Raw genomic sequence first — 26,607 nt, 5'->3', positions numbered from 1 at the left:
GAATCATAAAACAATAAATATTATAGTTATTACTGTTTCAACATTGTTCGATGCCAAGTTCTCACAGTAGATTTACAATAAAATTTCATGTAACAATAAATTTCACTGTTCAGCAAAAAACTGATACAGTGCATTCACACTAAATTGTACTGTTTTCGAGAAAAAATGTATGGAGAAAAATTGATTTTTTTAATGTTAAGATACATAACCACCCCCCTTTTTCACTGTAAAAGTCTATTTTACATTGAAATTTACTGTAAAAACGTTAAAGTTGATTGTTTTTGTATTGTAGTATAACACTAAAACTTACTGTCAATTATTGTAAAATTACTGTTCTGTCACAGTGAAAATTATGGTTTTGTTACTGTACATTTCTATTCGGGCATACACTGAGTTTCTTACAACTCTCAATGCAACATAATTCCCAATATAACTTCATGAATACTACAAGAAACAGGCTTATTGAGTTCCAGAACTACTCCAATCCTTACGTTGGAAATGTATCCCTTCACTCAATTTACCGCACAGTTTTGTCTTTTGAAAGCACCTCAGAGCTCTTCCCTGAATAAACGCTTTCTACTAGACAAAACGCAGAACTGAACTTCATAATTTCCTTTGCAGTGACTCGAACGCCGAAATAGTTCAGCTAGTGAGAAATCTGCACATAATTCTCCTGAAAATATCCCCCGAAATTCCCCCGAAAATATTTCCCAAAACAATCATTTTGGTTATGTATTAACACCGGATGTATTCCGACAATACGAACACATACCCTAAAATGACCACATATCCCATAAATCCATCTTACGTTACATTTCCTATGTCGAAAGAAACTTTCGGCAAAACCGAAATGCAACGAAAATGAAAAAGTACCCAACCCTATTAAAGCTCCCATAAACTCACGCATACACTGAACTACCAACCCGCAACCAAAGAGAATAGTGAAAGAGACGAAGAGTGAAAATCAGTCAAAACGGCAACACTCCCTTTATGATGATTTCAACACTAGAATTTTGGCAACCGCTTCTACAGGCAGCACTTTAAATGACTCCTATTATATTTTGAAAACAAACCGTATGCCGATCGATGGATTTGTTTATCAAACGATGTGCATTTTTAAACAAAGAGATGAAATAATTCTAAAGCTTATTTTTACTCATACATATACTCTAGAATGCACCTTACAATCACGATTGAGCTAAATTCTGACGAAAATTCAAATTTCTTTTTTGATAGAAGTACAATACATATCTCCTCCAACTCAGGCATGAGTAATGTTTATTTACATTGCACGATTGGTCTGCTCAATAAGGTATTTTTGGCTTCACACTATTCGTCTCTTTCCCTATTCTCTTTGCCCGCAACGAAGAGAAACGTCAAACTCAAAGAGAATAGGGAAAGAGACGAATAGTGTGAAGCCAAAAATACCTTATTGAGCAGACCAATCGTGCAATGTAAATAAACATTACTCATGCCTGAGTTGGAGGAGATAAGTATTGTACTTCTATCAAAAAAAAATTTGAATTTTCGTCAGAATTTAGCTCAATCGTGATTGTAAGGTGCATTCTAGAGTATATGTAAGAGTAAAAATAAGCTTTAGAATTATTTCATCTCTTTGTTTCGAAATGCACATCGTTTGATAAACAAATCCATCGATCGACATACGGTTTGTTTTCAAAATATAATAGGAGTCATTTAAAGTGCTGCCTGTAGAAGCGGTTGCCAAAATTCTAGTGTTGAAATCATCATAAAGGGAGTGTTGCCGTTTTGACTGATTTTCACTCTTCGTCTCTTTCACTATTCTCTTTGGTCAAACTGAAAAATATTCGAAGCAGAGATGCCAGATTTGCAGACAAGTCTGCAAATTCGCAGACTTTTAATTTAAGCAGCAGATTTTTTCGATGACGCAGATATTTGCAGATTTTTCAGTATGGTTGCAGATATTTGCAGATTTTTTAGTTTGGTTGCAGATATTTACAGATTTTTGAATATAAAGGCTTTTGGATACACTAGCTTTCCTGACATTTTTTGTTCTTCCCAGACTTTTAAAATTATTATTGCAGACATTTGAAAAAAGTACCTGGCATCTCTGATTCGAAGTGATGTGTCGTGTTTTGTGTACATTGGAAACTATTGACTTATTTGACGTCTAGGACACCAACACAGTTGCAATGTGTATAGACAACATACATATTGTCGTGATCCGTCAAAGGTTGATGAGCACTCTTTTCTTTCACGTCCATCCGCGGAACACTTAGTCGAGTGAATGCTAAATAACGCTGAACTTTTTCCGTTCATAGATATGTGCCCATCGTACATTCTCTCACTCACACATTGGTACCTCGTTATTCCGATTCGAGCTTCAGGTAATAGGTCGTGGTAGTCGGAATATTGCTCTCGTTCGCTCATTCGCGATTCTTACATTACAACGCACACATATTCTTACAGGCAGGGCACCGAGCGGGCGACGGCTAAGGAGCTATCGAAGTAACCCGATGCTCCCATGCACACATCAACATGTTGCTATCCCGTTCTGAATCTCGTTCGTCTTTCAATGTTCATTCCCGCTAATTAGTTTCTCTCGCCTCGATCCCTGCGTTTCTTTCGTGCATACACAAACTCGCAAGTAGGAAAGGGAAACGGAGAATTGATTCGGAAACCATTGTAATGATGTTAGCTTCGGACATTTTCAATGTATTGGTGTCCGTTTATTTATTCATACGTACGACTCAAAGGTTAATCGCAGACAAGAATATGAGAACAAATACTAAGCAGCCATATAAAGCCGGTATGCACCAAGCTTGAATTAAACTTAAATATACAAACATTTTACTATTTTCAGTTTGACTCATATGTATAAGCTATATTCCCCACACATATAACACGATGTTTTCAATTCGCCATCTGATTTAAGGTTGCACGGAGAATGCGCAAAATTCGCAAACGAAAAAAGCAGTTTTTTTCCCACCGTATGTCAGATCTTCATAAAAATCAATCAGCGTGTGTAGAATGTTGTTACAGTACTGCTGATTGATTTTTATGAAGATCTGACATACGGTGTGGAAAAAAACTGCTTTTTTCGTTTGCGAATTTTGCGCATTCTCTGTGCAACCTTAACCTCATTCGACAAAAAATCACCCCGATTTAACCTCAATCTCGCACTAACACAACTTCACATGGATTAGTCAATACAGGTAATTTATCAAATATTCACATTAAATGGCTCAAAAATGTACCGAAAAAGCGTTTCCGAAAGACGGATCGTGTACTAGAAGGTGAGTTAACTAATTTTTGTTGTTTTTACTGTTTTTTTTCAGGCTGAAACGGACCCACCAAAAACCAAACAAATTAGATGGAGGCTGGGATGTTTCCGCGCGGCACTGGACGGTTCTGGACGGACGGATATGAACTCTTGAAGCGGACGATGGGTGAGTTTACATGATTTTCTGTAATGTTTGCCAGACCGGCTAACAAACGTTTGACGAATTTCAGAATCGAAGTATGTTGCATGCAGCTAAACTAGGAGTGGATACGGACCACGGCACCAGGCCGGAACTACTTTTGGCGAGCACACGCCGGACGGACTGCTGCCGTGCTGACCGGGAATTGCCTCAAATGGCCTATTTGAAGACAGCTATAATGGATGCCGAGAAGGGAAGTTGGCTTCCAGTTAAAGGTAAGTGTGTGAACAAATTCTAATGTTTCCTTTTTCTTTTAAGGAACAATCGGACGGCGGAACCCAAGATGTCAATCAACCCCGAAGGATGACCCCAATATGAACCCACATTTAACATAAACTTCCATATTAAACATTAACCCATTAAATCCCAAAATTTTTGCTACATATTGTGATAAAAAATTAAACATTTAAATAAATAACAAAGAAAATAAATAACAATTAATACATAACATGAATATAAAGAAATATATGATAATTTTAAGTACTAACATAGATATAAGGACACATTGTGAACTACAAACTAACATTACTTATATCCGAAAAATAGTATTAACAAAAAAATTATACATTGGGTGATCGTGCAAAGGCACAATCCCCTTTCTTCTTCCACCCACAAGTCTTGTATAGGTTGCTAACAAGGTATGTGTATCCCGATGCAATACAACCTGTGTTTTTTTTCAAACATGGTTAAATTTCCAGGAACACTGCCGATTTCTTTAAATTGCAACGCTATTCAGCTAAAGCAATTTGTTACTGACAGCTCGATTAACTCGGGTTTGCTCAACATTGTCTGCCGACTTCTGAGTCTTATTTCACGATCAACGTTTAAGATTCCCCAGTCTTAAACTCACGCTTTATTGCTTCTCGTTCAATGATTGCGATACTCCTCATCAACGCACTGATGGCTCCGAGTTCTTGGGGCCCTATTCTCACCGTCACCTCACCTAGTTGGGTGAGGTGAGAGCGAAAAAAGCGATCACCGCAGTCACCTAGGTGACTATAGCCACCCAAGGTGACAGAAGTCACCTGGCAGAGCGATTCCCAGAGTCATTTTGAGTGACGACGGTCACCGCGAGAAGGAAAAAAAGTGACTAAATTCTCACCTAAAAAAATTAGGTGACTAGAACCAAAAAGTGTTGCGTTAATTTTTAGATTTTTTTTAGAATTTTCGGGTAACTTTTTCTTTTGGCCAATGGCAGCTGGGAAGTTTTTGAATGGCGAAATTGATGATTGGCGCCATTTTGAAATCCAAGATGGCGGCTTCCGGCTACCATAAAACACTTAAAACCACCATCAATATGGGTGTCATTTCAAAGGTATTGATTAATAGAATGCGAAAATTGACGATTGGCGCCATTTTGAAATCCAAGATGGCGGCTTCCGGTTACCATAATACACTTAAAACTACCATCAATATGGGTGTCATTTGAAAGGTAGTGACTAGTAGAGGGCGAAAATTGACGATTGGCGGAATTTTGAAATCCAAAATGGCGGCTTCCGGTTACCGTAATACACTTAAAACCACTATCATTATGAGTGTCATTTGAAAGGTATTGATTAGTAGAATGCGAAAATTGACGTTGACGCCATTTTGAAATCCAAGATGGCGGCTTCCGGTTATCATAATACACTTAAAACCACCATCAATATGGGTGTCATTTGAAAGGTATTGATTAGTACAATGCGAAAATTGACAATTGGCGCCATTTTGAAATCCAAGATGGCGGCTTCCGGTTACCACAATACACTTAAAACTACCATCAATATGGGTGTCATTTGAAAGGTATTGATTAGTAGAATGCGAAAATTGACGATTGGCGCCATTTTGAAATCCAAGATGGCGGCTTCCGGCTACCATAAAACACTTAAAACCACCATCAATATGGGTGTCATTTCAAAGGTATTGACTAGTAGAATGCGAAAATTGACGATTGGCGCCATTTTGAAATCCAAGATGGCGGCTTCCGGTTACCATAATACACTTAAAACTACCATCAATATGGGTGTCATTTGAAAGGTAGTGACTAGTAGAGGGCGAAAATTGACGATTAGCGGAATTTTGAAATCCAAAATGGCGGCTTCCGGTTACCATAATACACTTAAAACCACTATCATTATGAGTGTCATTTGAAAGGTATTGATTAGTAGAATGCGAAAATTGACGTTGACGCCATTTTGAAATCCAAGATGGCGGCTTCCGGTTATCATAATACACTTAAAACCACCATCAATATGGGTGTCATTTGAAAGGTATTGATTAGTAGAATGCGAAAATTGACAATTGGCGCCATTTTGAAATCCAAGATGGCGGCTTGCGGTTACCACAATACACTTAAAACTACCATCAATATGGGTGTCATTTGAAAGGTATTGATTAGTAGAATGCGAAAATTGACGATTGGCGCCATTTTGAAATCCAAGATGGCGGCTTCCGGTTACCATAAAACATCTTAAACCACCATCAATATGAGTGTCATTTGAAAGGTATTAATTAGTAGAATGCGAAAATTGGCGATTGGTGCCATTTTGAAATCCAAGATGGCGGCTTCCGGTTACCATAAAACACTTAAAACCACCATCAATATGGGTGTCATTTGAAAGGTATTGATTAATAGAATGCGAAAATTGACGATTGGCGCCATTTTGAAATCCAAGGTGGCGGATTCCAATTACCCTTAAATTCTTAAAACCACAATCAATATGGGTGTCATTTGGAAGATATTGATTAGTAGAATGCGAAAATTGACGATTGGCGCCATTTTGAAATCCAAGATGGCGGCTTCCGGTTACCATAAAATGTCTTAAACCACTATCAATATGAGTGTCATTTGAAAGGTATTAATTAGTAGAATGCGAAAATTGACGATTGGCGCCATTTTGAAATCCAAGATGGCGGCTTCCGGTTACCATAAAACACTTAAAACCACCATCAATATGGGTGTCATTTGAAAGGTATTGATTAATAGAATGCGAAAATTGACGATTGGCGCCATTTTGAAATCCAAGATGGCGGATTCCAATTACCCTTAAATTCTTAAAACCACCATCAATATGTGTGTCATTTGGAAGGTAGTGACCAGTAGAGGACCAAAATTGACGACTGGCGCTATTTTGAAATCCAAGATGGCGGCTTCCGGTTACCATAAAACATCTGAAACCACCATCAATATGGGTGTCATTTGAAAGGTATTGATTAGTAGAATGCGAAAATTGACAATTGGCGCCATTTTGAAATCCGAGATAACGGCTTCCGGTTACCACAGTACACTTAAAACTACCATCAATATTGGTGTCATTTGGAAGGTATTGATTAGTAGAATGCGAAAATTGACGATTGGCGCCATTTTAAAATCCAAGATGGCGGCTTCCGGTTACCACAAAACACTTAAAACCACCATCAATATGGGTGTCATTTGGAAGATATTGATTAGTAGAATGCGAAAATTGACGATTGGCGCCATTTTGAAATCCAAGATGGCGGCTTCCGGTTACCATAAAACATCTTAAACCACCATCAATATGAGTGTCATTTGAAAGGTATTAATTAGTAGAATGCGAAAATTGGCGATTGGTGCCATTTTGAAATCCAAGATGGCGGCTTCCGGTTACCATAAAACACTTAAAACCACCATCAATATGGGTGTCATTTGAAAGGTATTGATTAATAGAATGCGAAAATTGACGATTGGCGCCATTTTGAAATCCAAGATGGCGGATTCCAATTACCCTTAAATTCTTAAAACCACCATCAATATGTGTGTCATTTGGAAGGTAGTGACCAGTAGAGGACCAAAATTGACGACTGGCGCTATTTTGAAATCCAAGATGGCGGCTTCCGGTTACCATAAAACATCTGAAACCACCATCAATATGGGTGTCATTTGAAAGGTATTGATTAGTAGAATGCGAAAATTGACAATTGGCGCCATTTTGAAATCCGAGATAACGGCTTCCGGTTACCACAGTACACTTAAAACTACCATCAATATTGGTGTCATTTGGAAGGTATTGATTAGTAGAATGCGAAAATTGACGATTGGCGCCATTTTAAAATCCAAGATGGCGGCTTCCGGTTACCACAAAACACTTAAAACCACCATCAATATGGGTGTCATTTGGAAGATATTGATTAGTAGAATGCGAAAATTGACGATTGGCGCCATTTTGAAATCCAAGATGGCGGCTTCCGGTTACCATAAAATGTCTTAAACCACTATCAATATGAGTGTCATTTGAAAGGTATTAATTAGTAGAATGCGAAAATTGACGATTGGCGCCATTTTGAAATCCAAGATGGCGGCTTCCGGTTACCATAAAACACTTAAAACCACCATCAATATGGGTGTCATTTGAAAGGTATTGATTAATAGAATGCGAAAATTGACGATTGGCGCCATTTTGAAATCCAAGATGGCGGATTCCAATTACCCTTAAATTCTTAAAACCACCATCAATATGGGTGTCATTTGGAAGATATTGATTAGTAGAATGCGAAAATTGACGATTGGCGCCATTTTGAAATCCAAGATGGCGGCTTCCGGTTACCATAAAATGTCTTAAACCACTATCAATATGAGTGTCATTTGAAAGGTATTAATTAGTAGAATGCGAAAATTGACGATTGGCGCCATTTTGAAATCCAAGATGGCGGCTTCCGGTTACCATAAAACACTTAAAACCACCATCAATATGGGTGTCATTTGAAAGGTATTGATTAATAGAATGCGAAAATTGACGATTGGCGCCATTTTGAAATCCAAGATGGCGGATTCCAATTACCCTTAAATTCTTAAAACCACCATCAATATGTGTGTCATTTGGAAGGTAGTGACCAGTAGAGGACCAAAATTGACGACTGGCGCTATTTTGAAATCCAAGATGGCGGCTTCCGGTTACCATAAAACATCTGAAACCACCATCAATATGGATGTCAATTGAAAGGTAGTGATTAGTAAAAGGCGAAAATTGACTATTGGCTCCGTTTTGAAATCCAAAGTAGCAGCTTGCGGTTACCACAAAATACTAAAAATCCGAATGAAATTTTTATAGGAGGCAAGTAAATAAATGATGAAAATCAAAGACCTGTAAGCGGCGGAATTCTTGAAGTTTGTTTGGATTATCGTGTTTTTTATTGTCGTACATTTGTTTTTCGAAATTATAAGCAGAAAATGTTTATATTTGATGTGTTTGTTGTAAACCGACCTCCCATGAGAGTCACGGTTGATAAACCCTCAAGAAGCACACTAACGTTTTAACCCTAAGGTTATTCGCCTCTTCGGGTTATAAAAATATGAAGAAAATCTATAACTATATGCGGTTAGGAATCGAACCCAGGTAGGCTGCGTACAAGGCAAATGACTTACCAACTATGCTATGCCCTCTCCCACCCAGCATACCTTTCAAACGCACCACTAGCTGGCATCGATTGATAGAGGGTGGTGGAAGGCGAAGACATTGGTGGGATGGCGATCAATTTGAGTAGTTTGCATTGCATTACGTACCACAGATGGTGGCAATGAACTTTGCAGAAGGAAAATGACCCAACCCGCTCTACTCGCATCATGCAACAAATCATTGCAAAGTCTGATTGCTTACCCGGAAAGTGTTGAACAGGCAAGTTAGTTAAATAGGAGTTATAGAAGCGAAAAATTACAAAAGTGAAGTGTAAAAAGTTAGAAGAGTAATTGGACATAAGGTAAAGTCTCGAAGGATATAGGTTCCCCATAAGCTTTGAAGAATGCCCCATAAAATGATTAAACCACGATTTGCGTTATGTTGTTTACAAGCCCTCGCAGTGACTTACTAGATTAAATTTTTGTAAAGCAATTTTTTTTTTGCTTAAGGAGTGGCTCTTATTAATATTTCATAGGTAAACATAATTCCATTGCAAAAAATTAAAGAAAAATGACGGTCTGAATTGCCCCGTAGGGAGGTCCGAATTACCCCTACATTGTAAAATAGATGGAAACACGTAGAGGTTTACAAATCGTCGCCTAGCGATGCCATTGAGTGGTGCAAATGAACCTTTTATGGCACCAAAATGTAGCTGTGGTTTCAAACTAACAATTAGGACCTTTGCCAGTAAATTTTTTTACATCTATTTATCTAAAAGGGTGATTCGCTTAAGTAGTCCCGAATAGCCCCGGGTTCCCCTATTTTTTTAAATATGTGCTGACTCCCTTAAGGAAAATTTAAACTAGAAAATCAGAAATGGTTATGAGGCTATGTCTATGGATTAAAGACAAATATTTTACGAACTTCGGATTATTGAAAAGAAAAATGTATCTCCCAATTTTGTCAATGTCCCCGTTTTATCAGGCTTAAATTCACCAAGGCTCTGATAAAAACGGGTCTTCACTGTATTCCTAAACATTAAATAAATCAATTTTCCGGATTTTTTCTTAGGGCCGATTTTTTCACCATCACCAAGGCTTGAGCTAAGTTTAAACGTACTGGTGAACCTGGTTTGAAAGTTAGGCGAGGGTGAAGAAATCGGCCCTTAGAAACAGTAATATTTAATGCTAATTTACTACATCATTTTTTTGTGGTGAATGAAAATAAATGTTATATGACGTATCATTGTAAATCTACTGAAATAATTCTGCACATAATAATGTGGAAACATAATAATAAGCATAACATTAATTATTTTGTGATTGTTGGTAGGGTAATTATTATTGTTAATTTCTATCCGGGTTAGTAATATCACTTTTATTGCTTATATTAACATTCATCTCTAAGGGCCCATTTCTTTGCGCTCGCTTAATTTTTTAACCGACGAAAACGGCATTAATTTATGCTTGCATATTTAAACGGTTTTTTGTCAGAAAATTATTTAAAAAAATCATGGTATGAAGCCTAATGAAAGAGCAAACATATATTTTTCAATCAGCCGTCAGAATTTTAGTAAAAAAAAACAGCACAAGAAAAAAAATGTGACATGTTTTTATGGAATAAATACTGGAGCAGAAAATCGTAAATTACGCTCGATTGTTAGAAAATAAAATAAGTTGAAGCTTCTTTGCAAGTTTTTTTATATTTAAAGAAAAACTGGAACACTTCCTATTCAATAAATTTATCGAAACTGTATGGAGCTAGATTATTTACTCATGTAAATTGGCAACTTCTCCATACATTCTTCAGAAATCAAATAAGCATGCCTCTACTGTCCAATTCTCTTTTTTTATTCACGAATTCTATTTCGTTTTATTTTTGAACAATACAATTCTATTCTTCAGCTTCAATTTAATTTTAGAACGGGTTACAATATTCACGTTCACACGTTTCGAAATGATATCCCGGTAACGGCAATACCTTTTGGGATTCACTTCAGATATATTTTACATAAACAAGCATTCGTTATCTATTCAGCAGCGCTTCATATTCAAGTACTGGAACCAAAGAATCAGGAATCAGAATATATTGCTTTAAATTACACGTTCCCCGTCATGCGCCGGTAAACGCTTGCTTCAATGACACACAAAAAGAAATTTGTTTATTTAAACATCTCACACCTTGATTGATTATGGCTGTCGAAAGTTTCCTTGCTTCACGACAAGCGCTATTATTTACACTTTGTGCGTAGCGTTTGTTTTTCCCTCTAAGTTCAACGCTCTTATTAAAAGCAATTAACAAATTATTTAAAAAAAAGCGGGCGGGTAAGTTCGTCGATTACCGTTTTGCCGAATGCCGTTTCGCCGAATGGATCATTATGCCGATTTCACAAAACGGATTATTATAGACAGTTTTTTATTGGTAACATCGAAATACAGGGAAGACTCTATCTTATCAGGCACCTCTCACATGAAAATCTGGTTGATTGGCTCTAGCAGATGAACCAAGTCAAATTCGTCTTGAATTTCAAAATGAAACCAATCATCAATTTTTGCTTTCTAGTAATCAATACCTCTCAAATGACACCCATATTGATGGTGATTTTAAGTGTTTAATGGTAACCGGAATCCGCCATCTTGGATTTCAAAATGGCACCAATCTTCAATTTTTGCATTCTACTAATCAATACCTTAAAAATGACACCCATATTGATGGTGGTTTTAAGTATTTTATGGTAACCGGAAGCCGCCATCTTAGATTTCAAAATGGCTCCAATCGTCAATTTTCGCCTTCTATTAATCAATACCTTCCAAATGACACCCATATTGATGGTGGTTTAAGACGTTTTATGGTAACCGGAAGCCGCCATCTTGGATTTCAAAATGGCGCCAATCGTCAATTTTCGCATTCTACTAATCAATATCTTCCAAATGACACCCATATTGATGGTGGTTTTAAGTGTTTTGTGGTAACCGGAAGCCACCATCTTGGATTTCAAAATGGCGCCAATCGTCAATTTTCGCATTCTACTAATCAATACCTTTCAAATGACACCCATATTGATGGTGATTTTAAGTGTTTTATGGTAACTGGAAGCCGCCATCTTGGATTTCAAAATGGCGCCAATCGTCAATTTTTGCATTCTACTAATCAATACCTTAAAAATGAAACCCATATTGATGGTGGTTTTAAGTATTTTATGGTAACCGGAAGCCGCCATCTTGGATTTCAAAATGGCTCCAATCGTCAACTATCGCCTTCTATTAATGAATACCTTCCAAATGACACCCATATTGATGGTGGTTTTAGGTGTTATGGTAACCGGAAGCCGCCATCTTGGATTTCAAAATGGCGCCAATCGTTAATTTTCGCATTCTACTAATCAATATCTTCCAAATGACACCCATATTGATGGTTTTAAGTGTTTTGTGGTAACCGGAAGCCGCCATCTTGGATTTCAAAATAGCGCCAATCGTCAATTTTCGCATTCTACTAATCAATACCTTTCAAATGACACCCATATTGATAGTGGTTTTAAGTGTTTTATGGTAACCGGAAGCCGCCATCTTGGATTTTAAAATGGCGCCAATCGTCAATTTTCGCATTCTACTAATCAATACCTTTCAAATGACACCCATATTGATAGTGGTTTTAAGTGTTTCATGGTAACCGGAAGCCGCCATCTTGGATTTCAAAATGGCGCCATCTTGGATTTCAAAATGCCAACCAATCAATCAATCGACACAATGCACTTTCGAAATATCTGGGTCAGTGATTGAGTGATGCTAGCAGTCACTTTACAATTTCCGTGAGGGGACTTCAAAAATTGCGATTCTGAGAGTCACCTGGGTGACGACGGTCACCCAACAGTCACCTCACCTAAAGTGAGTCTCGGAATACCTCTTCGTGGGTGAGGTGACTGGTAAGTGAGGTGACGGTGACTCAAGTGAGGTGAGGTGAGGTGACGGTGAGAATAGGGCCCTTGGTTTTATAGGTCATCGTCCTGATGAAATCAAGGACTCGCTCTGTCTTCAGGTCGAGGGGAACTTGTTCGCTCAGTAACAATCGCTTCCTACTCAAGAGTGTTGCAACTCAAGGAGATCTAAAATGACCATAATCCAACACGTTCGCAAAGTTCTTCTTGAGCTAGAATGAAGATCTTAGCAACAAGGATGCCCCCAGTAAATGAAAGTTGTTGTGGGGGTGCACTGTCTGAAGGACAGTGCTAACTTTACGAACTGCGGTACAGTATTTTCTGCAACCAGAGCAAAAGCATCATGGTGCGTTGCATCAATCAGTAAATACTGAGAGGTACATAGCTTACCTTTTTTCCGATCAACCAGTGATCGCTGTGAAAGCTGAACTTGAGTGGGTAAGTTTCTTGAGAAACTTGCAGTTGAAAATTCCCAGTCTCTTCCCCTTCAAGTCCTCAAGGTCATAACAGTGAGTTCCTACTACCCTTTTCACTACGGCTGGCACATACTTGGGGGCCAGCTTTGCAGAAAATCCCTTGCCTTTGTCCGATTGTTCCATGTTTTTCTTCAGAACCTTCTCACCCAAAAAGTGAGTTGGACAATTGGCATTGGAGCGAAGGTTATAGTAGGACGAGTGAGCACCTTTCGTCTGTCCGTGACGACCATTGTTCACCTTGCGAGTAGTGAACCTGTGTTCTGCAAGACGATTTAGCATGCCGCTAGGTCTATTTTCGCGTTTCGCTATCTGCATTCCTTGTTCTACCTCCGTTTTCAACGTGAAAACCGCCTCTGCTGCGCTTCTGCTTTCCGATGGCTTATTTGTGATGCAAACTTGCTCGAAATCATTCGTTCCGCCTATCCTCGGCTCAATTCCGAACAATTGCCAAAAGTTATAGCCCAGAATCAGGTTTCTACAAATCTGTGGAACTACCAGTGTTGGTACCACCTTTGTAACTCCTCGGAACGTTATCGGTAGCTGAATATAGCCTAAGCATGGATGCACTGTACTATCTGCTGTAATTATCTTAAGAGGACTTGGCTCTATCTTCAAACCGTTTTTCTGCATCACGTCTGTCATATTAGTTACACTGATGCTTGTACCCGAGTCTAGCAATGCTTCGTATTTTGTTTTGAATAAACTAACTGCAACATGCGGGCAACTTCCACTACGAATGCTCACCTCACATACTTCCTTGTATTCTGTTTTTCTGGGAACATTTTTAGTCACAGGAGTGCCGTCGTTCCCTCTTCTACACCCCTGATTTAGTTTCCCGATGGATTAGCTGTTTTCGAGTGATCAAATCGTGAATGATTCTCGCATGTTACTGTTGTTTTACCGGGCGTTCCGCAAATGTAGCAAAACAACTGCTTCTCCTGTCTGCAGTTTCGCCAGACATGTCCCGTTCTGCGGCAATTCCAGCAAAGGGGACCATTTTGCTGTTCGACTGCCGGGGCGGCGCTGGTGGTTTGCTGAGTTCGCGATAACGATTTGAACACCTTTGCCCGCCGATCATCATCGAATCTCTTTCCTAGCACGTTCACTTCCTCTGCTTCTGAGTAGGATCCCGTCGACTCTTCGGCCTCGATGTTGTGTAGACCCGTCGCATTGCGTGTTGGCCCTTCTCGAAAGTGCCTAAGCGCAGGATCATTCGCATCGATGCGGTACGCATAGTACTCGAGCTTTCGCAAATCACGTACCGTTCTACACGCTAGTTTGGAACGGTAGTGTGGGCGCATGTTGTCCCAGATGACCTCGAAAATCCTCTCCTGATCCAGTGACGTTGACAATAGTTTGTTCAAGCGTTCTATTTCCGTCTTGAACGTCAAAAACGGCTCGTTCCGAAGTTGCTTCCGCTCGTAGATTTTCTGACGGTTTCCTTGGTCCTTATTTGGGTTACCGTACATGTAACGGATTTTCTCCTCGAAGTCCTGCCAATCTAGGAACTCGTCAGCGTAGCACAAGTACCAATCGTAGGCATCTCCCCGTAATATGGTATGCACTCGCTGCAACAGAATGTCGTCTGCGATCCGATCCATTCGCGCTAGCCTACGAATCTTATGGAGAAAATCTTCCAACGATCGATGGCGGGGGTCGCCACTAAAAGTTAGATGCCATTTCTCCATACGCCGGTCTGCGTCCTGAATCTCACGATTCCCGATTCGTCGATTCACACGACGTCTTGGGCGAAACTCCTCAGCGTCATACCCATCTTTGTCCTCGCTACTCTGCAGGATTACTGCACTCTGCCTTCGATGCAGGCCACCGGTGGGATTACCTCGACTATCCCACTGAGAAAAACTCCGTCTGTCGCTCCACCGTCTATCAACTGGATCCTCCCGTTCAGCTATTCTCGTCTCCATGCCACACATTCCGCTCAACCGTCGCGCTTGCTCCTGACCGTCTCGTGTATCGTAGTACGAACGGTCGCTTACTGTTTCCATCCGTCTTTCGACTGATTTCCTTCGAATCGCTCGTCCTCTATCGGACTCATCCTGTCTCGTCTGTGGAATGCCGCTATATCATCGTTGTGGTACCTCTTCTCTCAGCCTGCGTTCGGTTTCTGGACGGTTGACTCGGTTGTACGGTGTCGGTTGCGCTTCTCTGTCGAACTCCACCCTACTCATCAGCTCAGGAACTTGAAGCCCTCGATTGGAAGGGTTGACGAACCTCGTCGGATCCGGTATCTGGGTTGCCAGTCTAAATTCTGCCAATTCTCGCCTCAACTCAGCCACTTGCATTCTCAGCATTCTGTTTTCGTTGTTTAATTGGTTTTCCCTCTTCAGTTGTTCCTCAGTTGCCGTTTTGGGAATAGCTCCAAGGGATCGCTTCGAATGCTCATCAGACGACCTGTCTTCGCGTTCTTGTCCATCGTCTCGATGCTCCTCGTCTTTCTTATCATCATTCCCTGACTCCAATGACTTTTGCTGATTGTTGACAACTTCTCCTGAGTGAGAATCTTCGGAACCCTTCTTCCCACTAAATCTGTTCAACACACTTCGAATTTCCCTTATCAGTTCTTTACGCATGGCTTCGGATCCAGGATCCTCAGCTATGCTTCGGGCGACCCTAAGCGCGTAATGTTTTAATCGGGAAATGCACCTTTCATCTGGACCTTTCTCCAACTTCCCTCTCAAAACATCGATTATGCTTGATACGCGATCGAATTCTTGTTCGATAGTAAACCGCGACGGATAATCCCGATTTTCCCTCACATCTTCGTAAAAAAGGTTTCGTAGTAGTCGGTATTTGGCTTCCGAATCAGTTTTAGTTTCCTCAACCTTACCACGAATCATGAGCTCGTAATCTACTTCCTCATTGGTTAAGTGGTCGGCTCTCGGAAACTTAGAAACCATTTCGGTTTATTTTTGAATATGTAAAAAATAATAAAAAGTATAGAAAATGTACAAAAAATGGTAAATATAAACCCTTATCTCTAATAAATGTTCCCACACAACGATAACATCACACAATATTCCTCAGAATCCCCAAAATATTTCTGTATCCTCAATAAATTTCTCCAAAATAATATGCCTGATGATATTTCTCCAAATAAACGGTCTCCAAAATATATTACAATACCCTAAATACTACATAATTTACAAAAATGAACCTAGACTAAATATGTACATAAGAACGAAAATAAATGACGAAAACAATCATAACTTCAACAATATTCTCCAAATATACTTCAAGAATTCCGAAAAAATCCTGCAGTTGGGCGCCAATTTGTAGCCAGCCCTGGTCGATCCCTAGCAAGCGTGCAGCTTATGCGCCACTTCCCGTAGGAAGACTGCACGCCAAGATTTGTTTGCCCGGATGAGACTCTTCCTAGGGCTAGTCCCTGAAGAAGATTCACCTAAAAGAAATTAATCAGGATCGAACCAGACAGGCTTACCAAAAGTTAGCCTCCAAAAGTCGGGTAGACGACCTTATTATCAGCAGCAGCAATCATCAGAAACCTATTTACCCTCAGAGAATACGCGGTAAGAAATTCCCCATACCTAACTTATCATCACTGGAACTGCAGCCACTCATCACTAGGTGGCACAAACACGAAACGAAGCTTTCACCACACACCACATTCCGCCAAGCGGAAGACAGCGAAACAAACGAAAACTAAAGAACGAAGTGACGTAAACATACTAGAACGAGACTAAACTTACGGGAGTACTACATGAATACAACATCTGACTACGTTTACACTAAATAGCATTTATTTCACGGTACGGAACGAAAAGAATTATTTCTATTTCATGTTGTATTTTTCTAACTTTTAATTATCTAGGCCTATCTTCTGATTGTGTGCGTGTACTCTCTCCCTACTAGTGCTCATTGACCATGTGCTTTGCTCCTCATCAAATTCTCGCAAATTCGGTGACGTCACCTCACGGCTCCAGCGTATCAATCAGCTATCGCTTTGCACTCGGGTGACTAATTAAATAGGTTGTGTGTGGCGTTTGTGAATGACGGACTAAAACGTAATGGCCGACACACAACCTCAAATCATGGACGCGTCCTTAATTATAGCCGTCCGTCGACGACTTCTTGAGCGTTTGGCGCTGGCGGATTAAATTACTATGGCGTCCTCCCTGGACGCCACCCTTCACTTTTAATTAGCAAGAACGATACGACTCACCAGTTGTTTCTGCTACTGTCGGTTGCTGCTGCTGTCGATCATTCTGCTGCGATGACGGGCGATGATGGGCGATCACATCGATCGGCCGCGCTGGTTTCTGACCAGCGGGTGTTGGTGCTGGTTGATGCTGATTTATCTGCCGGAAAAGTTGCGATGGTTTTCCCAGCGATTGAAGGAAACGGTTTATTGATGGACCGTCCTTCCTTCCGGCGGCGTAACGGTGCCGGGTTCAAACTTCGTCCTTTGCTGGAATTGCGCGTGCTGCTTTCGTCCGTTTTGCCTCTTCTCTCGTTCGTCGGCGAGCTGTGCGGAATAGAAAATAGTATGCCGTCTGGCTACGGCAAACGGGGTCGTTAGCACATGCGTGGGGTCAATGGCACCTAACGTTGAGCACATTTACCTTTTCTAGCAAACTTTCTGCACACACTTTTCTACGCACGCACTGTCTACTCCCTTTTTGACTTTACTTGAGCTATTGGGGCGGGAGAGCAAAGAATTAGACAAAATTCACAGTACTATCACGTCACATTAATTACTTTGGACAAACTAAAATCGGACAAATCACGCGAGCTTCCAAAACGTTTGGCGGACTGGGACGAAATGGACTAGCAGCGTTAATCCTCAGATTAGGGAAGGTAATTTCGAACGTACTTACAGGAAGCGCGTATTTTCCCGCAAATTTCTTCGGACAAGTTCGGAAATCAACGACCCTACTAGCTGTTTTATTCTGTCAGCTAACCCTTGGCTCTATCTGTCCCTTTCCATCATAATTTCCAAGCGAAGGATCGTCGTGATTTTCGTCTTCAGGAGAATCTCAACAGGCAATTTAATTTCTTCCCCTCGCGGAGAGGAGTATTTGCTAGGATGTTGCGCAAGAGTCGATCAACGGTAGGTTGTTTAACTCTTGGCGCAAACAAATCAGACTGGTTCTACTAAACTTGAAAAATATTGCTGAATATGACATGACCGTTACATAACCTTCGCCGGATCTGCACTTCCGAGTTACGTTGAAGTGGGAGGAGCTCGTCTACCTGTACGCCTGTTTGTACCGCTGGTCATGAATTGTTCCAATTGCAAGCAGCTAGGTCACACGGCCACCTACTGTAGCAACAAGCAACGGTGCGGTAAATGTGGGGAACGCCATGCGGATGATACTTGCAGTAGGCCCGCTGAGAAGTGTGTTTACTGTGGGGAGAATCCGCATGCACTTTTGACATGTCCAACGTACAAACTTCGCGCAGATAAACTGAAGCGATCCGCCAAAGATCGCTCCAGATGCTCTTACGCAGAAATGCTTAAAAGAGCTGTTCCACTTATCTCCGAAAACCCATTAACGACCCTTGCGAGGGTCTTTGGCTCCGCTTGGAAACTCTAGGAAAAGACCTAATCAAAACTCACCTGAACTTCCTCGTAAGGGTCCTAGGTTGTCCCAAACAAGGGCACAAAATAAAAATAATTCATCAACTGGAAGTGCTGGTACAAATCCGAAGATAATACCTCCTGGTTTTGGGAAATTGAGATACAACCAGGAGTTCCCAGCACTCCCCGGGGCACCAAAAATCCCAAGTGCTCCAATTTTACAGTCAGAAACTCAACCTAAAACGGGATTCCTTAAATTTTCTGACATTGTGGACTGGATATTCACAGCTTTCAACATTACCGATCCTCTGAAAAGCATGCTGGTTGCTATTCTACCAACAGTAAGAACATTTTTAAAACAGTTGACTGAACAATGGCCCCTCCTTACAGCGATCGTATCCTTCGATGGCTAACTTATTAGACGGAATCAGGGATCTGATCACTGTTTTACAGTGGAACTGCAGAAGTATTATCCCCAAAATTGATTCATTAAAACACTTGCTGAATCACAATCATTGTGATGCATTTTCCCTATGTGAAACATGGCTAACTTCTAATATAAACCTCAACTTCCACGATTTTTTCACTATCCGCTTGGATCGAGAAGACTCATAGGGAGGGGTGGATCGAATCAACCTCCCTTCGACGCCAGGCATTGAAGTTGTCGCTTGTCAAACAACAATCAAAGGCAAAGATCTTTGCATTGCTTCTATTTACATTCCTCCTAGGGCCATGATGGGATATCGAAGATTCTCCAACGTGATTGAACACCTTCCCTCGCCCTGCCTGCTTCTTGGAGACTTTAACTCTCACGGTACGGGGTGGGGCTGTCTATACGACGATAATCGATCTTCGACAATTCAAGACCTTTGTGACAACTTCAATATGACAATTCTGAACACAGGGGAAATGACACGGATTCCTAGACCACCTGCGCAAGCAAGTGCACTGAACATATCTTTATGCTCGACATTACTACGGTTAGATTGCAAGTGGAAGGTAATATCTGATCCCCACGGTAGTGACCACTTACCAATTGTAATTGCAATCACCACTGGTTCAAGACCATCGGCACCAATCAATATTCCCTATGACCTCACACGAAACATTGATTGGAAGAGCTATGCTGCTGAGATATCCAAAACTATCGATTCAACACAGGTACTTCCCCCGATGGAAGAATATAAGTTTTTGTCCAACTCGATTCTCGATAGCGCGATTCAAACTCAGACGAAACGAGTACCCGACGTGAACACCCAAAAACGTTCTCCCAACCCGTGGTGGGACAAAGAGTACTCAGACGTGTACGCGGAGAAAGCTGCCGCGTATAAAACCTTCCGGAACGACGGGTTAGTTGCTAGTTATCGAGTGTACGCGATATTAGAAAAGCGAATGAAAAATTTAATGAAAGCTAAGAAACGCAGTTACTGGCGCCGGTTTGTCGACGGGTTAACAAGAGAAACATCGATGAGCACTCTTTGGGGCACGGCCCGACGTATGCGAAACTGAAACAGTACTAACGAGAGCGTGGAATATTCAAACCGTTGGATATTCGATTTCGCCAAGAAGGTTTGTCCGGATTCCGCCCCGGCACAGAAAATCTACCGCGCCGCGTCGCCTTACAATACCGCGAACGAAACACCGTTTACGATGGTGGAGTTCTCACTTGCTCTCTTATCATGTAACAATAAAGCCCCGGGGCCAGATAGAATCAAATTCCACTTGTTGAAGAACCTGCCAGACTCTGCCAAAAGACGCTTGTTGAATTTATTTAATAGGTTTCTTGAGGGTAACATTGTCCCAGATGACTGGAGAAAGGTGAGGGTCATCGCCATCCAAAAACCAGGAAAACCAGCCTCCGACCACAATTCGTATCGTCCGATTGCAATGCTGTCCTGTATCCGGAAGTTATTCGAAAAAATGATATTGTTTCGCCTCGATAATTGGGTCGAAACAAATGGCTTACTGTCAGATACACAATTTGGCTTCCGCAAAGGCAAAGGGACGAACGATTGCCTTGCGTTGCCCTCAACAGAAATTCAAATGGCATATGCTAACAAAGAGCAGACGGCATCAGTGTTCTTGGATATTAAGGGGGCTTTCGATTCAGTTTCGATCAACATTCTTTATGAGAAGTTGCACCAGCATGGTCTTTCGCCAATTTTAAATAACTTTTTGCTAAACCTGTTGTATGAAAAACAAATGCATTTCTCGCATGGCGATTTATCGACATCACGATTTAGCTACATGGGCCTTCCCCAGGGCTCATGTCTAAGCCCTCCCTCTACAATTTTTACGTGAATGACATTGACGAATGTCTTGTCAATTCCTGCACGCTAAGGCAGCTTGCAGATGACGGTGTGGTCTCTATTACAGATCCTAAAGCCGTCGACTTGCAAGGACCACTGCAAGATACCTTGGACAATTTGTCTGCTTGGGCTCTCCAGCTGGGTATCGAGTTCTCCAGGAGAAAACTGAGCTAGTCGTATTTTCTAGAAAGCGTGAACCAGCGCAACTACAGCTTCAATTAATGGATCAAACTCTTGCTCAGGCTTCGACATTCAAATATCTCGGGGTATGGTTCGACTCTAAAGGTACCTTGGGATGTCACATTAGGTATCTGAAACAGAAGTGCCAACAAAGGTGTAGAATCCGTTGGGGGTTGAAGTATGGGGTTCTATTCGGACCGTTTTAAAAATAAACTTCCAACACCACTCTTTATTTGCAAACGCTACGCGCGTGGCTTTATTGCGTCCTCTCCTTACAATTGATACTACATGACCAACTCCTAATACCTTTGCCGCTATGTCGCTCAGTCGGATTCTGTTGTCTCGCTTGTTTTCTCTCTCTCGTGTGATGTCTCTTCGTCGTTAGCTTGATACGGTTGACATGTGAGGGTATATGGTTCGATTATGACTCTACATCTCTTTTCTGCTCTGAAAAAAAAAAAGAATGATAAGAGAACAAGTATTCAATTAAATGGATATATAAATATACAAACAACACATATTACCCACTAATGATATCGCGCTGGCAACTTCTTAGTCCTTCTTGGACGCTTTGGATTAAATCCGTCTTCATGTCCAACTTGATCATCCCCAGATCCATTTCTCTTTTCTGGTAAATCTCTCCCATCCGTCATGCCAGTGTCTGGTAGCTGTGGGTTAGTTGACGAATTATTTTGTGGTGATGTTTGCTTCATTTCTGGTTGCGGTTTGATCCACTTCTTCAGATGTGATACAGATCGTCGATATCTCACGCCTTCTTCATTTTCCACGATTGTGTCGTTCCCATTTTTCTTGATGACCTTAAATGTTTCCATCTTAAAGTTTGGCTCCAGCTTCCCGGTTTCAAAATTTTTCAGCAAGACAGTATCGCCTTCAACGATTTCGGATGCTTTTGCATGTCTATGATTGTCTGCATAGATCTTCCCTTTCATCTTTTTTATAGCGTCACTGTCACGGGCACCTTCATCGCGATTCCAATATGGTTCAGTCCTCAAGGAAGGTAACAAATCCTTGACCGGTCTTCCGGTTAACATTTCCATAGGTGCTTTGCCAGTCATTGTATGAGGAGTTGTATTGTACATGTGAACATGGTCTTTGACAGCAGCACGCCAGTCAGCGTTAATTGCTTTAGCGATTCTCAGAGCACGCAAAATTCCTTGATTCTGTCTCTCGACTAAACCATTCATTTGCGGCCAGTAAGGAATGGTACGAATCAATCTTATATTCTTCCGAATGCAGTAGTTTGAAAATTCTTCGCTAGCAAAAGGCGGCCCATTGTCAGTACGAATTGACTCTGGATATGATTGTTCAACAAATACGGTTTCAAGAGCGTCAATAGTTTTGGCTGCCGTTGTACCTTTCATCTCGATAATCTTCAAGAAGCGACTATAGTAATCAACGATTACAAGGAATGTTGCGCATTCCTTCGCAGAGAAAAAATCAATTGCAATTTCCTGCCATGGGCGATCTGGCATTTCCTTACGCATCATTGGTTCCGGAGGCCCTTGATTGCTTACCGCTGCGCACCCGGCACATTCCTGGATTCGATCACTAATATCTCTATCCATGTAAGGCCACCATACTTTTTCACGAAGGATCCGACGCATACTGACAACTCCTGGATGACCCCGATGTGCGATATTAAGTGCTCTAAGCCTGAGCTTACCAGGGAGAACAATTCGATCATCTCGAACTACCACGCCATCAATTATTCCAAGTTCTTTCGAAAATGACTGGTAGTGGACCAGATTTGAAGGCCAACTTTGGGTGTGAATGGCTTCTATGACGGCGCTTAACATTTCATCATTGGCTGTTGCAGTTTGAATTTCACTCAATGTGATTGCTGTCATTTCATCTCCAATAGCACACAGATAATGCTCAGATTCCTCATCAAACGGTACCTCAGACTGGACTGGACATAACCGTGACAAAATATCCGAGATATTGTTCGAACCCGGTATGTGCTTAATGTCAAAATTATATGGTTGTAGACGGAGTGCCCAGCCTTCTGCTCTTGAGCAAGCACGCTTGCCATCCCGGTGCTTACCTCCATAAATGTATTCCAGTGTTTTATGGTCAGAGTAGATGGTGAATTTCGTTCCAAATAAATAAGGATAAAATTTTTCCACGGCCCAAACAACTGCAAGAGCTTCACGCTGAGTTTGAGGATAAACTCTCTCTGCTTTTGTCAGTCCTTTCGATGCAAAGCTTACTATTCGAGGTGTGTTCAAGTTGTCTCTCTGAGTGAGGACAGCTCCAAGTCCTACAGCAGATGCATCAACATATAGTTCAGTGCTGTCGTTAGGGTCGAAAAATCCTAGTCTGCGAACAGTGTTGGATAGTTCGTTTCGAAGGTCGTTGAATGCTCTTCGTTGAACCTCACCGAAGACGTCAACGTCGCCTCTCATGAATTCACGCAAAGGTTCTGTTTTTGTGGACAAATGGGGAATAAACTGCCCTACAAAATTTATCAGGCCCAAGAAACTGCGAACCTCCTGTACTGTCTCTGGTTCTCTGAAATTTCGAATAGCTGATATCTTCTCCTCCGATGGACTAATTCCGGCTGCGCTGACGTTGTACCCCAAGATCTCTAATTGCTGGACTCCAATCAAGCATTTCTGTTTATTAAGTGTTGCGTTATTTTCACGAAGTACTGATAGCACTTCTTTTAACCTTCCGTCATGTTGTTCCTTAGTTTTCCCTGCAACCACGATATCGTCAATGTAGACTATAACACCTTCTATGCCAGATAACATTCCACACATCACTCGCTGGAATATTTCCGGTGCACAATTGATGCCGAACATCAGTCTTTTGTATCTCATCAGGCCTCTATTTGTCATAAAGGTCGTGATTCCACGCGATTCTGGATGCAGTTCTATGTGGTGAAAAGCCGATGTAATGTCAAGTTTGGAAAAGAATGTCGAACTTCTAAGTTTGTTCAGAAGTGTATCGATCATTGGAAGGGGGTAATGTTCACGCTGTATTGCTTGGTTAGGGTATCTCATGTTAATACACAAGCGAATATCATCTTTGCCCTTAGGCACTACGACCATAGGGGAAATCCAATCTGGAGGACCAACGACTGGTTCAATAATGTCGCTATTCAACATTTGTTTTATTTTCAGATCTACCTTATCTTCCATAGCTGCTGGAATTCGCAAGTATGCCAATTTCTTGGGAGGGACACTACTATCGATCGATAGTTTAACTTGAATGTTAGGAAATTTAGGGAATGCTTTACATATCGTGTCGATATTATACACGTCCAGTCCAACTTTCAAGACTTTCAGTTCTTCTGCTGTTCGTTTACTTAAAAGTGACTTCCTGGCTCCCTTAACAACGAAAAACTCAGCGTAAGTTGTTGGTTTGTATTCATTCACCGATATCCATGCCTCAAAGATCAACGACACTTCTAAGGGCGCTTGGCTAGCGTAGGCGGTAACGCGACGATCGCATTGGTACCTCTTTTTGTATATGACAGCTTTGTCCTCGACAAGCGTAAACCAACTATCCTCAGTGACCGTATTGATAGCTGCCCCCGAATCTATTAAAAAGACTACAGGGGTACGATCGATTTTACAAGTAATGAGACCATTGTTGTTGACGTCATCCTGTTGCGAATAATAATATTATCAATGATATTTTTTTTAAATTCATTATGTTTATTGTTAATTTCAAATTTCAATTCTGTTTCTTGGATTCTACGAGCCCTCAAGGCCAAATTCAATAATAGTATGATTACGACATATCAAAGTTATTGTACCTTCCATGAATCATTTGACTTGGCGTAGTGAACCTGTTCCTCCTTGGAATGATTATTCTCGCGTACAGCATTAGTTTCATTTGTGCGTTTCCACGGACGAAGTTTGAATGGTCCATTTCGTCGGGTTTGGCGCGACGTTTTACATTTCCGTTCAAAGTGACCCATATTTCCACACCTGTTGCACCGTGCGTTCCGAGCGAAGCAGTCACGTGAATCTCTGCGATGCTTCCACGATCCACAACGATCGCACTCAACACCAGGGGGTCTATTCGTCACCAATGCCTTACTGCGGTACGTTTGTGAATTTCCATTTGAACTGATTCCCTGCTTCACGTAAGCAACGGAAGACGTGATTGGTTCTGCCACGAACGGGTGTTGCTTCTCCATCTGTTTGGCTAATATTTCTCTGTTGACTGCATAATTGGCCAGTTCATCAAGGTTCATGATGCTTTCGAGACCTTTGTCCCGAACACGTTCGTCCCGTGCGCCCATAGTTACCTGCTGCAAAATCTCTCTTTCTTCGCGTTCGTGGAAATCACAGCGGGCCGCTTGTGTTCGTAGCCTCAATATAAATTGGTTGAACGACTCGTCGGATGTTTGTTTCATGGAGCGAAACACCTCCAGTTCAACTCGTTCGTTGCGTTTCCCGACAAAGAAATTATTCAGGCGCTTTACGGCATTGTCGTATTCCGGTGTCTCGAGTGGGGCAAGGGGCACTTTTACTGGTTCTGGGTGGATTTCATGTGGCACTGATCTCAAGTTATAGTAAATCCGTTGGAGCCCGCGGCCACCTCGAGCGAGCATGAAAATCAACTTGTCGTGTTGTGATTCGACGTTTTTCAGTTCGAGTATGAGCTCGAATGCTCTCAGCCATTCCTCCCACTCGCGGCGTAAATCAGACGCATCAACTGAATCATTGAACGATTCCAATGGCCACTGCTTTTCAAAATCCATCTGCAAAAATCGAACAAATGCAATAATCGATTATACTACAATCGTGAAAAATGTCTTTTTTTTAGGCTTAAATATCAGGTGTTGATATATTTGATGCAATTGATTCAATAAAATCAATTTTCCAAAAGTTCCCATTGAAAAGGACGCGATTTTTCGACAAACGATCTCTTTACCTCGTGAAATCGATATTTTCAGCTCGATGTTTGACAACATCGATTTTTCGAATAAAAGAATCGATGTAGCAAAATCGATTTTATTTTTCATAACTAACTCATCACTAACTCGCTCTACTTTTCGATCGGCGCTACGGTCTTCAACCGGGCTCGCCTTTAGTAGTGGTGTGGTACGACCTTCAGTCGAACTCACATTCTTTCTTTCTTTACTATGGTACTGCTCTTCAACCGGACTCGCCTCTAGTATTAGTGTGATACGACCCTCAGTCGAACCCGCTCTAACTTTTTGCTCGGCGCTACGGTCTTCAACCGGACTCGCCTTAAGTATTGGTGTGATACGACCCTCAGTCGAACCCGCTCTAACTTTTTGCTCGGCGCTACGGTCTTCAACCGGACTCGCCTTAAGTATTGGTGTGGTACGACCCTCAGTCGAACTCGCTCTA

General features: G+C 41.3%; 1 protein-coding gene and 1 long non-coding RNA gene across 2 annotated transcripts in view; one reads left to right on the top strand and one right to left on the bottom strand.

The window, feature by feature from the left end:
• Nucleotides 1-26,607, bottom strand: part of LOC131692818 (solute carrier family 22 member 13) — a 1,403,565-nt gene that overhangs the window by 1,034,892 nt on the left and 342,066 nt on the right. The gene's annotated exons all lie outside the window — the stretch shown is intronic.
• Nucleotides 3,114-3,812, top strand: LOC131692821 (uncharacterized). Its single transcript, XR_009306070.1, has 3 exons — nt 3,114-3,194; nt 3,318-3,428; nt 3,493-3,812. It is a non-coding gene; the product is annotated as an uncharacterized LOC131692821 (long non-coding RNA).

This window comes from Topomyia yanbarensis, chromosome 3, assembly GCF_030247195.1.
Source record: "Topomyia yanbarensis strain Yona2022 chromosome 3, ASM3024719v1, whole genome shotgun sequence".
NCBI classification, from domain to species: domain Eukaryota; kingdom Metazoa; phylum Arthropoda; class Insecta; order Diptera; family Culicidae; genus Topomyia; species Topomyia yanbarensis.
The sequence above is the reverse complement of the archived record's forward strand: the minus strand, read 5'-3'. Positions and strand labels throughout refer to the sequence as shown.